The sequence below is a fragment of the Plodia interpunctella genome, chromosome 9, assembly GCF_027563975.2.
Source record: "Plodia interpunctella isolate USDA-ARS_2022_Savannah chromosome 9, ilPloInte3.2, whole genome shotgun sequence".
In the NCBI taxonomy this organism is placed as follows: Eukaryota; Metazoa; Arthropoda; class Insecta; order Lepidoptera; family Pyralidae; genus Plodia; species Plodia interpunctella.
This window is the reverse complement of record NC_071302.1, coordinates 3,471,319-3,483,547: the sequence shown is the minus strand read 5'-3', so window position 1 is coordinate 3,483,547 and position 12,229 is coordinate 3,471,319. Positions and strand designations below refer to the sequence as shown.

Here is a 12,229-nt window from a genome sequence, read left to right as displayed (position 1 = left end):
CGTAGATTGTCATCTAGTCAATCCATATGGATAAGTACTTTGTACAAACCTACTAATTCCATGTTCAACCCCTACATAACTTTTTTCTTTTTGACAAATGGAAAAATGTATCATGGATTTGACTAGATGACAATCTACCATAATATTTAAAAAAATGAAATTTAGGCTTGGACGACAGTGCGGACAAATTACGTCAGAAATCTAGAACTTTTCCTTTTTTTAATAATAGCGTAATATGTCATCCAAATCAGATATTTTTCCATGTGACAAAAATAAAAAAAATATCTTGGCTGGGACAAGTGACGTCACAAATGTTGGTATCACAAAGCGTTTCAATTATACTTTGTATGAGAACTAAAAAATACTAAATCTAAATATAAATTGATCAATTTATGTGTTATTTGATTATCACGTTTCATTATGTGATTAGTTCATGTTATTTTATATATGAACAGTCTGAATGGAATATCTAGCTTTTTAAAATCTTGCCACTGTTTTGCAAAAGTCTGTCCTTTTTTGCTTCCATCATCTCAGAACCAAATTGGTATAACATTTTTCATTCATTCATTCATTGAGATTGAAAAGTTGCTGAATTCCTGTCTATTAAAATAATATTAATAAATAGATGTCTGATAAAGTAGTCGTGCTTATTTCGCTTCTGCTTAAGTGCATTGCTTCGTTCTTCTTGTAAAAAAAGGTTTTCAGGACTATTTTCCGCATGGAATCGGAATATTGGAGGATAAATAGTAAATAAGATCTGAGGACTGTTGAGTACAATGCTGGTTCGAAAGATTAATCGATCGAGTTTTCCAATTATTAATTTGTAAATGGAAAATTTCTTATCGCAAAGAAGTCTTTTACAAGCTTTGATTTAACTTGCTATGTATGTATGTCGTATACCTTTATGCCTCGGGTGGAATCTTGCAACTCAAGTTTGAAGTAGATATGTTCAACCTGAAATTTTGTGCCCACGTTTAGTTCGGATGACAATGCATTATTATGATGAGCATGAGCTGATGATGTACCCAGGGAACTCCTCAACGGTTTTTTGTACGAACACGATGCAATAAGGTCAATCTGACAACAATAAAAGCATGTGTAAAAAAATAATTTGAGTAAATAACGTATTATATTACAGAACATTACTATTATACATTATTACTATTTACTGCACATATATGATTTCAATAAAAAATTTCATTTTTGTAAAAAAATTTTTTAAGGTAATTGTTACATTTGTATGTAAGAGAGCATTATTTCACAGGAGCGACATAGCCACATTGCATAAGTCATTCCTTTCGACTTTCGACTGAACCATAAATTATTATTCTTCCTTCCTTTTCTATACTACATTCCAGGCATTTATAATAAAGAGTTTATCTATCTATCTATCATTTTGGGCATCGAATTCGGCGTATTCTCATCTCTGTTCTCACCTCTCATCTACGATATAATGTTTCTGTTTTCATCTGCCCAAATATGGCTATTCCAGCGGCTTGCTATTTCACGCTCAAGTGAGCTTAAATCGTGTTGTATATTTTACGATATTACCAATGATCTTACGGAAGCGGTGGTGACCTAGTTAGTAAGACCTTCTGCCCGTGACTCAAGGTCCTAGGTTCGAATTCTACTCGTGCCACATCAGTTTGTATTTGCCAATATGACTCATGTTAGTTTTCATAGACCACCACCTGTTTCCGGTGAAGGAAAATATCGTGAGGAAACCTGAACACTTTGACACTTTGACTTTTGGTTGACAGTTTAGTTCACTAGTGTGTATGCGACTGCCTGCCGCTAGATGGCGGTGGGTCGTAAAAGTCATGTCAGAAGCCTTTAGGCGACTTGAATAAAATCTGATACCAATGTTAGCAATAACACACCCGATATGATGATGATGTTGGTGAATTTGAGATTTCAAACACTTGTTTGAGCTTTTAGAACATAGGTACCTGACTTTATAGTACCTACTACTGAGTCATGAATGAAAATAGAACAAAGCGAACATTTAGTTGAAACACAAACCCATGTTTTTAATACAATTATACCCTATGAACTTATTTATAAGAAAAGCTACATAATATTTAGGTTATTGTCGTTATTGTTGAAAAGAAAATCAAAATTCAGTTTGATAAAATTTGCTAATTGTGTATTAATAATTTATTAAAAGCTTTTCACAAAAAGATAATAAAGTACCTAGTCAATTATTTTATCATAATTTTGTTGTAAAATTGTTCTCAAAAGAGCAATTAATTGACAATTTGCTATCAACATATTATCGCATCGCATAAATTTATGTATATAGATTAAACTTGCAAATTTGTGTGCACACGGGTGCAATATTATACACGTTATATGCACATAAATTATCCTCTTGAATCACTCTATCTATTAAAAATACCCGCATCAAAATCCGTTGAGATGTCTTAAAGATGTAAGCAAACATAGGGACAGACAGCGAGAAGCGACTTTGTTTTATTCTATGTAAAGAAGATGTTTAAAAAGGAGTAGGTAAACTCGATGGCAGAGGATATATGATGAAGGCTGCCCTATCGACAAGAATGACATTCTTAAGTGGTTGATTGATTGGCAAACCACTCCATTAATATTGCCGAGAAAGTTGTTGCCGCTTTTAGATATTTGAATGCTCTGCTCAGTCAAATATTTATGAAGATGGTCTATGATAGATAGGATATTATATCAGATAGTATAAAACAATGTCACTTCCGCTGTCTGTCTAGATCTTTACTACTCAACGGATTTTGATGTGGTTTTTAAATAGTGAGAGTGGTTCAAGAGGAAGGTTTGTTTGTATATAACATGTATAATATTACAACCGTGCGAAGCCGGGGCGGGTCTCTAGTGATACATAATGTATAGTAACGACCAGAATCGATATAAAATAAACATTAAAAATAAATTAAATTTTAGAAAATAAAAATCCGATAAAACCATTAAAATGGAAAATTCCAACCCAATATTTCGTAATTTTCGACTTAACAATAAAACAAAGAACTCAAATAACTGGCATAAACACAAATTTAAAAATATAACAATCGTCATATGAAAATCTAATGTCCAATGTTGACGCATTTGATCTCGAATTGGGATCAAGGCCGAGCATGGAGGAATCCTTGTCTATGTCAAGACTTTGGCAATTTAGTTTCGTTGTTCTATATTCTTTGTAGAACACTCATGACGGAATTAACACAGATTCTAAATTTTGTTTACAAAGACGCCCGCATGGCGTTTATAGGTTATAAAAATCAACGCTATGTTTATAAGGGATATTTGCACAGTCAAATTTGACGTTGATTTTAACCAGCGCGCCGCCGCTGACATTAAGACAAAATAGCGTACTTTGCGTTTTTCTGCGTACGTTTGAATGATCGTCAAAGTTGACGGTGCAACCCACACTAAGAGTAGTGATTGCAATTTGCGTGACTAAAAATAAATCAGTACATATTAAACATGTATTTTATCATGCCTATTTTCCGATGAGGGTCAGGGAGAGACAGAGGGATAAAGACTACCTGCCACGATCCTGACTAATCTCACTTGCTTTGTCTATATAGTCATGACTCTCTTATATGTTCGCCGGGTATGTAAGTACATAGCATATACATAGCAATATTTATATAGCTCACTCATTAATAAAAGATATTTGGTGCAAGGATGATAAATCATTGCTTTTTATTTTTAAAGCTTTTATCTATCTATCTTGCATGTAAGTATGTACTTTGCGTATCTTGTAACTCGATCGTGAAGCATATCTTCAATCGATTGAGCTGAAATTTTGTACACACTTTAGATGTCAATGCATTAATATGATAAGCATGTTCGGATGGTTCAACTAGGAACGGCTCCGGACGAGGGAACTGCTTAACGGTTTACTGCACGAACACCATGCAATAAGATATCTCTGACAACAATAAAAGCTTGTGTCAAAAATGAAATTTCTGTAAAAAACTTATTATATTACAGTATTTACTACTATTATTTCCAACCGTTCACTAATTAATCTAGCATGTTTGTTTGTCCTATTGTCCGCATAGCAATCTAACAAGGTAACAAGGCTGACACCAAAGTGATAGATCATCGGAATGTCCTTGTTCCTTGTTGTGGTAAGAAAACTTTTAATTAGAACAGCAAGATAGCGCCCGCTAGATGATATCTCAATCAAGACGATTAGTAATAGTATTCAGAAACTACTTCGGATATCGGGTTGTGTTCTACAATTACAGTATTCCTTTAAATAAAAGTTAATTCAAGAATTAAAGGTATAAAATTACGTTTAGATTCAAAAGTGGATCAAAGAGGAACATTATCTCTGATCCACTAGTGAATCCAGGTCGGTGAATGAAAGAGATTTGTATTCCTGGTATTTGTATATTTGTGAGTGTAAAAAAGGTCACAAGAAGTTGGAATTAAAGTCCAAGCGGCTTCCAAAATATACCTGTTTATTTAGGTACATAGAAGCAGATACAGGTACATAGAAATAGAGACCAAAGCTTATATCCTTTCATTAAAATATACTCTTTAAATCATTGACGACCTCGGTGGCGCAGTGGTAAAGTTCTTGCCACTGAACCTAGAGGTCCCGGGTTCGATCCCCGGTCGGGTCATGATTTAAAATAATATTTTTCTGTATTTGTCCTAATATATATTTATTTATTTAAATTTATTTATACCTTTTGCAAACGAATAATTTCATTAACAAATTAGTAATTAAGTAGATACGTAATATTTGTAAAAAAAAAAACATTTTTAAAGTGTATGAAAAAAAATTCATTCGCGATTATTTGCCATTTTTTTAAATATACCTACCAAAAAAACCTAATAAAAAAAAAGAAACGTTTTATCACAACTAGGGTTGACGGATCAAAGATTTAATAACAATAGTACCGAGTAATGATGTTTTCAAACGACGATTTAAAGAGCGATCTAACTCGACTTTACATATAGTTAACTTTTTTAATTAAAAAAAAAGTATAACAAATTGAGCATGTGCCGCCTGTGCATGAAGGGGAAGTAATTATCAACTCATCTGCTCTGCTCAGTACTTTAAATTAATATCCTTCCTCTAGTTTGTGAAAGGGGGAGTGAAGTTTTTGTCGTTAATCCTTGTTTATATTACTCGATTTAGCTTGCGGCTCCGCTCGCGTGATTTTCCCACGGGAGTAGATAGTTTTTCAGTCAGAACGAATGGTAAAATATAAAAGTAAGCCTATATGCAAAATTTCAAGAAGATTGATTGAGTAAACAAATCGTGAAGAGGCAATAAACAAATATACTTTCGCATGTTATGATAAGATTAGCGTTTGTAAAGTTTATCAATTTTTTATCTATACATAATATATGTTACGAGTGCTACGAACATTTTTTTTTGTATTTTTTTCATTTTGGTTTCCTGTAACTAACAATTTAACATTAAGACGCCACTTGTGCCTTGTATTACTTTAATATTATTGACGTAGGTGTATCCTAGTACATACGATTTAGTAACCAACTAGTTAAGTATAATTTGTAAGTCTTGGTGCAATTAAACATTTTTTATCGTTCATCAAAAGTCTTTAAAATGAGAGTGAAGGGTTATAGGAAACAAAGATGTACAAAAAGGAGATCCCTTCATGGGTTAAGTCCGCCGTATTTGCTATCATTGTTTCTGTTTTTTTATATGTTTCTATGTGAAATATAGTTATAAATAAACAAACAAAAAATCATAAATATTAGAGGCGTCTATAAAATTCAATTCACTGAAATACCACTTTTGAAAAAAAAAATATGTTAATAAAATTTTATAGTGGTGAAGTTGTTGGTAGTATGATGGGGTTATACATTAACAGATCAAATTATTAACAAATGAAAGTCCGCTTTAAAAATAATAATATCACATAAAATAAATAAAAAAATGAAACTGATCACATCGGCTTCGTTAAACCAATATTTGTAGCAAGTCGGCCATATTGTTATTCCTCTATAAATTTTCACCAAAATATATTATGTTCGGGCTTATGTGTGTGACCTGAAATGGGCTAATAAATTTACTGGCAAAACAAAAAGCTTATTGGGGATAAGTAAATATGAAGGGATCAACGCTTAAAACTACTTCCACCCGTACACATGTTTCACAGAAATAACGAGGCTCCAGAAGAAGAAGTTATGACTAAACTAAGTTCTATTAACTTGAATGACTAAACTAAGCTCTATTAACTTAGTTTAGTCATTCCTTGTACAAGATATAATACAATTTAATAAATTTGATAGAAAGTCACCAGTGACCGTTATTAGAAAGTAAAAAATATTAATTAATAACCTTAATTCTCAGTAATTATTGTTATAATGTACTTAATTATGAATTAACGTTACCAATTAATGTTGTAAATACAATTAATGTTGTAAATGTTTGTCAATATTACACTTTTTCGATATTAAGGTAAACCTACTTTAAAAAAACAGTTGCAGCGATAACTGGTGACGAAACATTAAATATATCGCATAACAGCATAACGACATCTTAAACGCGGTAACGTTACAAAATTGTAACGGTATTCCAAGCCCTGCTCACACTAAGATAGAATTTTTAGTTTTATTCATGCTAAAATTTATATGTTTAGAACTAAACAAATCTTATTAGTTGTTTTCGACATTATTTACTTTATAAAGAAAGAACGAAAAGACGTTTTTTTCTCAAATATTAATATAAAGTAGCACAACACAAACAAGAACAAAATAATGCTTGAAGCAAAATGGCCTTCTAGATTTTTTGTACACTCAACAGCACATCAACCTACCCAAATTCATTGCAAAGTCGTCGCTATTAGCGCGTCATGACTGTACATGATTATTCTAGATAAAAATAAAGAGCATATAATATCTGTACTTATTTAATTTGTTACGTTGGCTGCAGGATTAGTGCTAACATAACAGGGTAACACGACTGAATTTGTGAAACATATTCGGCTAACTCATGAACACATCGCAATTCCGATTCGATACGCAAAAATGATTTCGATATAAAATTAGAATTAAATGGAATATTAGAACGAATATATCTATTATAATCATTATAAAAAGGTGAACGTTTGTAAGTTTGTGTCTATGTGAGTTTGTATGTTTCGAGGCGGGTAAAAACCGAAACTACCGAACCGATTTGAAAAATTCTTTCACTATTAGAAAGGTACATTATATAAGATTGCTATAAGCTATATTTTATCTTAAAATTCCCACGGGAGCGAAGCCGGGCAGCATCTATATGCTGCCCGGGGCTATATTATATTACTAGTATCTGCGTGCTATATTATATGACTAGTAATAGCACGCTATATTCTTTGGAAAAAATCCAGAAGTTGTCGCCAAGTTTATAATGTCGTCAAGAATGAAATGCAAGCAATGCAATGGTCTGCCAACGAAGCGAAATGGAGAAGAAATATTAGGAAAGCGGACCACGGGTCCGACGCTTAGCAGCTGAGAAAAAGGAACTTAAAATGCTTAGAGTATATATATAATAATACAATAATATAAATATTAATATATTAGGACAAATCACACAGTTCAAGAAGTTCAAGACTTGTGTTATCGGATACTAACTCTACTACGATACTATATTTTATAAAACATACATATATAGATAAACATCCAAGACCCGGACCAATCAGAAAAAGATCATTTTCCATCATGACCCGACCGGGGTTCGAACCCGGGACCTCTCGGTTCAGAGGCAAGATTTACCACTGCGCCACCGAGGTCGTCATTAGAGGAGGAAGAGATGTTTCTATAAAGAATTTATATAACATTTCATGAAACATAATACACAACACTTTGCATTTAAATCACGGTACAACCTTTTGCATCACAATTTCATACAGCACAAGTCGAAAGCTTTCCAAAACGCGACGTAAAATATTTATGCACCGAAATATCAGCATGTACATTGTACATTCAACAGCACATAAAGCTAACCAAAATCATTGCAAAGTCGCCGCTATTGCCGTTGCATAGAGTTCCATGCAGGGCTACTTGTTATGTGGTTGACGTACGAGTGTTCGCTCGGGAACGGAGAAGTTTCCCAGGTTGGACAAGTTAGCGAAGCAAGGAATACTTCAATAAGCCCGCACAAATGGAAGATTTTTAATAAAACCGTGCAAGGAATTTATTGTGGAGATCTTTGACAATATTTATGCAACGCTATTCCGTTGTAGGGAATGTCTTTGTATATTTTTCTTACCTAAAGTAGTTTTGTGGCTCTAACATAGTACTTAGCTGCAATTTCTTGAATTTATGTGTTCGTAATAAGAGTTCTTACGTCTGTAAAGGTCTAACTCACTTTATTATTATTATCTTGCCATGATTGTGTGTGTCTTTTCTTCTTACACGAAATTTGTCCAAAAAGGTGTATAAAATCGGATAATCAAAAGAAGAAACTTTCTTTTCAAGTGTGTTATAGCTAACAATGGTCAGATTTTATTCAAAACGCCTAAATGTATGACATGAAATTCTCTAATATCATCAACATTTTAATCTAATATCACATTTTACATAGGTTAAATCAAATTAATTGGGTGGATATGGATTTATGTCTTACTTTCATTTATTTCATTGGAATGTTTTATTTAAGTCGTCTTAAGGCTTCTAATATTGCTGACAGATGATACAACCAACAAACTGTATAAAGAAATTAAATAAACAGCTGGCAACGTTTTAAATTCACCCCAACCATATCACGGCAGCCACACCAAGCATTATTATTGATAGCATCAAGTATCATAGCGGTGACGGAAGACGTCGTTACGGAATATTTCGGTGAAGCCTTAAAGAAGACAAATGGCCGTCTCATTATTCCCCTTGATATTAGGGCGTTATCACATAAAACCGCATGAGCAGTCAGAGAAGCCACTCTTAAAATTAAAGAAAAATATTTACTACAGCCTAGCGTTTCGCTCCCGTAGGAACCAATACTAATAGTATATTGAGAAAGTTTTTATTTTACTTCTATTAAAGTGTGTTTGTTATTCTTTATTTTTTTCCATTTTTCGCATCAAAATGGAGCATTGGTTGTGGTAGATTGGATTTGGATATAGCTGGAGAGTGATATATGCTAGTTTTTGTCACAGGTAGAGCCGCGGGCAATAGTTAATATTGAGATATAAAAGTACCCTATGTACGTGTATATATACTAGATTTTGCCCAGGGTTTCGCTCCTGTGGGAATTTTGAGATAAAATATAGCCTTAACCTTAACCTTGGTTAATGTACCTTTCCAATGATGAAAGAATTTTTGAAATCGGTTAAAAACATACAAATTTATTATAAACATAGATGTAGGTATGAGCTTTCTGTTGTAAGAATTTTCCAAATCAGTTTATTAATTCAGAATATAACAGCCTACAAACTTACAAACACCTCTTTTAAATATTAGTGTAGATTAAAAACATTGAATAAATGAACACAAAGAAAAATAAAATATATTTCATGCTGGTACATCTACTTTACATGCGACGGCGACCCGGCTAATGGATAGCGGTGCTATGGATGGCTGCATCACAAAGAGCATACACGCACGTTGCCAACCCTAAATGAATGTTGTTTTGATAAAAATACAGATATATAGTATAAAGCAATAAAAACTTACATTAATAAAAAAATATATAGTCCATCAATAATCAACCCCGACACCCGGGGATCGAACCCGGGACCTCTCGGTTCAGGGGCAAGCGCTTTACCACTGCGCCACCGAGGTCCCGAGGTCGTCAAAGCAAGTAAAGATGAATGGATCTCCGCTTCTCTCTATTGCTTGCATTCTTGGCTTATTGAATAATTAGATATTACATTTTATGAGGGATTTATTTTTCCGGAAAGAAAAGTATCTTAACTCCTTCTCCATACTTCAAACTGCATGTATGTAATATTTCAAGATTTAAATAATTATTACAAACTTACTTTCGCATTTATAATATTAGTTAGGATAGGTCACTGTTCTTATTGTCTGTCCAACGGGTCATATTATAGCCTCTTCGTTGTTAAATAAAGCAAATGAAATAAAGCAATTGATATGAAGATTACACGTCCGTCGTGTTTAGGGTGCTATTCTCAGTTTCCATTATGAAATTCTTAGCCTGTGACGTTAGCGATACCATAATAATGCCTTCAATCTAGACGCTCAAGGGCATCACATGTGACGTTTCACGGGAAAATGTACCATATTGACGTTTTCTTACATACTATATGTTTATATGTTTGATCGAAACAATATTTCAGTAGCAGATTACAGAAATATGCGTAAATGAAACGACCGTAAAATAATTTTACATGTGAATAATCACATATTAATTGTTAGCAGTTTCTATTGGTTCTTTAGTTTCGATTTTTTTTTATTTGTATACTACTTACATTAACATTTTTATGACACGACACTAACATGAGAATGCGTTGGTAATTTTGTGAGTAGGTTACTTATTACTTATTACTACTAATATTAAATTACTCTGCTTGTTTTAATTTTTTTCACCAGTAGCAAGCTAACTCTATTCCTATGTGAAAGTGAGAGGGTATTTTTTATTCCAATTGATATCATGATAGCGATGACCTGGGACGCATCCAGTAATAAATTTTAATTGTCACATAGAATATTCGAAGGGTGTATCAATAATTCCAGCCATGCTGAAAAAAATATTAATATTTATGTAAAAACAAATTATCAATACGTTTTCGGACGCGTTAATGGCGCCAAACCTGGCGTCTTGTCTCACTCACACATTCTTCATACGGAAGCGGTGGTGGTGTAATGGTTAAGACGCCCGCCTGTGGATCGAAAGGTCTCAAGTTCGTATCCTACTCGTGCCTTATGAGTTTGTATACCAATCTGACTCATATGTAGTAGTTTTCATAGACCAAAACTTCCGGTGAAGGAAAACATCGTGAAGAAACCTGCACACTGATGGACAGTTTAGTTCCCTAGTGCGTATGCGACTACCTGCCACTGCCACTAGATGGAGGTAGTATTAAAAGTCATGTCAGATGCCTTTAGGCGACTTGAATAAGATCTGACACGAGTCTTAGTAATAACACACTCGATATGATGATGATTCTTCATACCACTTACACTTCAGTTCACCTACACTAACTAAGCTAGTGTGCTAACTAACTAAATTTTTAACCCCCGACACCAAGAGTTTAACCGCTAAGTATGTCTGTCTGTCTGTGTACGTGGCACCGTAGCTCATCACCGATTTGGATTCGGTTCTTTATATTTGATAGCTAATTTTTATGCGGTAGTTCTTAGATACGTTTGATCAAAATAAATTCACCCGTTCAAAAGTTATAGCGAAATGAATATTGAAAGTCGGGGGTTTTTTAATTTGTCTTAGAAATAAACTTGTGACTGTAGTGTTCGACAGGTGAATATACTTCTCAAAGTGTTTATCCCTGGGACGCCACTTGAAATATTTATTTGGTAATCGCAACCTTGCTCCCTTTCTTTGAGCTACCGTAGAACAATGAACCCTAATAACTTATTTATATTCATGGCTCTTGAATACATACAGTTTATTTACGAGCCACTAGTGCGTTGTTAAAGTTGAGCTACCATTAAACTTTCGTATAGTCATATATTCGTAAGAAGATAATAAACAAATATTCGTTGTTTTATAGAATCAGCGCTGATGAAATGTGTCGTGTGGTCCACCTTAGAATAGAATGTCGTAGAGGTGACTAATCATAGACAGCTTATAGGCACCAACTCTTCTTCCCAAAGAGCCCAGCCGAATATTCAAATTTCAATGGTTATTTACGCTAAGGTCTTCGTGGCGTCATAGCCATAAGCAACCGTGAATATACGTGGAGACGAAAGAGCGCTAAAAGGGCTTGAAAACAATTAAATTAAAACACCTGTGACAGCCTTTTACCACATTATGCTTTTACTCCGATAAAAACTTTATTAGAATTCAATTCAAAGACTCGAAAGTCCGTATATAAAAAAATACTTTCAGTTGAAAAAATAACAAAATTATACGCGGCTGCCGCGGGAAACTTATGGTAACTTTTCACTAACAAAATCTGAATAATCAATTTCTGTAGTTTCAAACGAAAAAAAGTAACAAATCGCCGCTTCGTCGCTAGTTCGGTTTAAATTTCTTCTAACCGAATATATGAATAAAATCTTCGTCGCGTCAGTTAGGCCCATTGTGATGGTAATGCGACTTTTGAATAAGATTTTTTTTCTGTTTTAATTTTAA

The 12,229-nt window shown here is 33.6% G+C and overlaps 1 protein-coding gene across 5 annotated transcripts in view; it reads right to left on the bottom strand.

Annotated features, from left to right (window-relative positions):
* Nucleotides 1-12,229, bottom strand: part of LOC128672307 (angiotensin-converting enzyme-like protein Ace3) — a 149,807-nt gene that overhangs the window by 49,554 nt on the left and 88,024 nt on the right. The gene's annotated exons all lie outside the window — the stretch shown is intronic.